At 39.9% G+C, this 4,283-nt stretch overlaps 1 pseudogene; it reads left to right on the plus strand.

Annotated features, from left to right (window-relative positions):
- Positions 1-2,068: 2,068 nt before the first annotated feature.
- LOC139461609 (uncharacterized) lies at positions 2,069-3,417 on the plus strand (annotated as a pseudogene).
- The last annotated feature ends 866 nt before the right edge of the window (positions 3,418-4,283 follow it).

Raw genomic sequence — 4,283 nt, forward strand, 5'->3', positions numbered from 1 at the left:
TACAGGGATAATTGCTATCATTATCAAAAGAACAGTCTAATATGCTGAAAATCTGTGTTTAACTGTGACGTAGCTAAGGCATTTTATAAGTTTTGGCAACTTTGGAGATATAAATTTCGAAACAATTTGGCGTGGGCACGAGGCCTAGCCAAGCGGGATCAGTAGCCATATCTGTGCTTGTAGACCTCTGCCGCTTAAAACCTCCTCCACAAATTAAAATAGTTGGATTTGGCGGAAATATGTTTGAATTGTTACCTTGTTTCGTTTTGTCGCCGTGTGTACATTTGACTACACTTCTTATCGTTAGGACAGGACAGACCGACTGTCAACAACATCTGACCGTGGCCGGGACGTCTCATAGTATAGGGTTAGAGTAGCTTCCCTTTGACAAAGGGCAGTTACTCAAGCTCCTTCCCAGCGCGTGACACCTTCGTTACACTCTCAGTAACATCGCGATAGTATAGAGAGCTCCGGGAACGTACTATCGCTGTGAGGAGCTTGGGCAGTTACTCTAGCGGACAGACCGATGGATTGCCGCGAAAGGCAATTAAAAACAATTGTTGTTTTGCGTATATGTTGCTTCGCCACTTTATAAGAAACCTATTTCAGTTTCAGCTACTGTCACTGTCCGACAGACACATCACTTACCCTTTGACGTAATAATTATTTATGCGCGCATTCCAGGAAAACTCGCAATGTTTCGGTTATGTTTGTGAGAGAGGGAAAGCGATTTTGAAGCACAGAATTAAAGAATTACATTATATGATAAAGAGGTTATCACGCTTGTGTGTTTGGGGATGGTAAATATCCTGTATTAGGAATAAACACTATGTTGTTAGCTCGCCAAGGCTCGCTAAATACAATGTTTATTCCTAATGCAGGATATTTACCATCCCCAAACACACTCGCGTGATAACCGCTATATCTGGAGACATGGGGTAGATTCCCCCAATAGTTAGACAATGGGAAACTATCTCAAAGTTCTACAAACGTTGCAGCTCCCTTCTACAACATAGATTAACAAGAAAAGTATTTGTGTGGGCCAATAAACACGCACTAAATAAGAGGAACTGGAACTTCAGAGTACACACGAAGTATAAACAATTAGGTCTATCTGTTTTTACCTCCACAAATAACACGTATCACTATCGTCAAATTGGAGGTAAAGTGAGAGATACTGTATTTCAACGCTTCAAGGAGGAATGGAAAATTTAAGTGAGTCAAGTAAACAGTCGAAGCGGTAACGGAGGCAACAAGCTACGACTATATAATCAGCTGAAGAACGAATGTAATGTTGCTTATTTTGATCAGATTCCTATGTCAAAGCCTAACAGACGCTCTCTAGCTGTATTCAGATGTGGTGTAGCCCCAATACGAGTCGAGACCGGGCGATATACAAACCTACTTATCAATGAGAGAGTGTGCTTTTATTGTGATACGTGTGTGGAAGACGAAGTCCATGTTCTATTGCACTGCCTAACTTATAATGACGTTTGACAGGTTTTAGTAGATAAATGTAATGAAGTGTGGTGTGGTTTTAAAGATGAATGTGATATTGTGAAAGTTTGTTTTATCCTGGCCAGTCCCAGTGTTGTAACGCTTAGTGACAAAAACCTGCAAGGCAATTTTACAGATGCGTAGTAATATTTTATATAAAGCCTAATATATTTTTTAATTTGCATATATGTTGTATAGAATTTTATCTTCGATAATGTTTTTAAACTATGGTTATACTACTTCTAGTAGTTTGTCTCTCATAACTCCAATAGGAGTGGCTCATTTTATTTTATGTTATTTTTATAGCATTTTATATGTAAATTGAGGCGAGATATAAATAAACTATCTGTCTGTCTGTCTGTAATAAATGCACACGTTGTAAATCGACGGCACACCTGTCGTCTGCTTGTTTACTTCCATGGTGTAAATGACACGTTATGTGCTCGCCAAAATTTAAAACTATGGAAACAAATTAGGGTCATTTCATATTGAAAACTTTATGCTTTTTGAGAACTTCTGTCTCTGGAGTTTTGGTGATATATAAAATAAAGCTTTATTTTTACAGGTTTTGACCAATGGTGAACCAACCAAAAGAGGCCAATGTAGGCAATATTTGTCTGCAGCCCTAGACAAGGCATATAATGCTTTTTTAGATGGAATGGCAATTAGGAAAGCTGCCACTACCTTTGCTGTTCCATTTGCTACACTGCATGCCAGGATTAGTGGGAAGGTTTCTATTGAATGTAGTACCACTGGTAGAGAACCACTATGGTCCATGGAAGAACAGGGACTTGTTTCACATATTGAAGCCATGGCAAATTTTGGGTATGGCTATACAAGGGCTGAAGTTACTACTATTGCCACAGACCTAGCTGTTGGAAAGAAGTCAAAGGATGAACAACCCCTATCACGTCAGTGGTTCTATGGGTTTATGTAGCGATGGCCTGATCTATTAGTGAAGAAGCCACGATCCCTTGAGATACAGAGAGCAAAAGCTACCTCAGAGACGATCACTCATTATTTTAATGAGCTTGGGCACATCATTGATAAGTACAACCTGAAGACATGCCCTCGTCGCATTTATAATGTTGATGAAAAGGGACTTGTGGAGCATCATACCCCACCATCAGTTGTTACATTGGTCAGAGTACTCCAGCTGCAGTCACAACATCAAAATCAAGTACTACAAATGTTATAGGCTGCGGCAATGCGTCTTGTAGTTCTATACCACCGTATTTTGTATTCAAGGACAAGAGGATGCGGGAAGAACTCCTTTCAAGAAGTACCCCTGGAGCAGCAGGCACTGTAAGCGACTCTGGCTGGTCAAACACGGAGATTTTTCAGCACTATCTGACAGAGCATTTCCTGAAGCATGCTGTCGCCGCGTCTGCTTATAGTCCACTTCTTATTGTGTACGATGGTCATAGATCCCACGTATCTATTCGAATCATCGAATGGGCACGTCAGCATCACATTATTTTGTTTGTCCTGCCTGCACACACGTCCCATGTTTTACAGCCAATGGATGTTGGTTGCTTTGGACCTTTTGCTAAAATTTACCACAACCTCCGTCATAGGTATATGCGGGAAAATGCTACAAGTTCATTAGATAAACATTCTGTTTGTGAACTTGGCTGTAGAGCTTATAACCTGTCGCTGACACCAACAAATCTGCAATCCTCTTTCAGGAAATGTGGAGTCTACCCATTTGACAAGTCTACCACCGCCAATATCAACTTTGCGCCATCAACAGTTTCTAAGTCGACTGAACCTTTGCTGCATCCTGATACTGGTGTTATTGATTCATGTGTGCCAATCGGAGACAAGGTTGCCACTTCACCTACTGAGGGACCTTCAACCTTGCAAATAATCTGGATATTTGTGACTTTTCATCGTTTTTTACATTTAATGAACGTTTGATGGATAAAGATAATTAAAACAAGTGCGGACTGTTCTAATTCGGATTTTGACACAAGAGATCGTCCATACATGTCATCCCGGTTATGCGACAAGCCAACCTTGTGTGACGTAGCTTTCTGGGTCACTTCTGTTGACAGTGAGAGGGCGGCCATGCCGCGAGTGTCAATTTCAATGGAAATACGTGGATTTGGGAAATGTTTGTCATAAATAAACAAGTTCACAGGTAAGATACTTGAAAAAAAGATTATATGAATGTTACTATTAATATTCAGCGACTTTTCGTAAGTGATCGAACTTCCATGACACTAGGATACGTCTTTCATTTCTTCACACAGTGTAACCAGATTGTATAACATGCAACTCGAGATGATTGTCTTTCCAACAGTATCTAAAGTCACCAAATCCAAAAAGTCTATGCACTGCCTAGGCATCGATAAAAATGCTGGTATTATAAGTTTCCTACTTTTCTACATTAATGGAAGCACCCGAATATAGCAAGCCAAGTCAAGTAAGCGCCCTTGTTTGGAATGTAAATGTCCAATTCATATCATTGGCAAGTACATGTCCTAACAGTGATAGACATATGATATTTATATTGAAGTACACATTCACTGAGAATTTTCCGTGATTTATATTTACCGATAAAAACATCCCGATGAAATTGTGCGTGTTTTTGACGTCAAAACAAATTTGACGGAAGTGGTCGTGATTAATTCCAACGCAGACTGTTTCAAAGATTATGTCACAATACGAATGACAGTTTGGAATGTATATCTTGAAGAAATCCCGCTTACGTCCATGTATGTTTCAGTGACCGTGCTCTTTTATTAGTGATAAAAACAACTTCGGGGTAATTGACATCGTGC

Source organism: Haliotis cracherodii, unplaced genomic scaffold (genome assembly GCF_022045235.1).
Source record: "Haliotis cracherodii isolate W230 unplaced genomic scaffold, xgHalCrac1.p SCAF_15, whole genome shotgun sequence".
Classification (NCBI taxonomy): Eukaryota; Metazoa; Mollusca; class Gastropoda; order Lepetellida; family Haliotidae; genus Haliotis; species Haliotis cracherodii.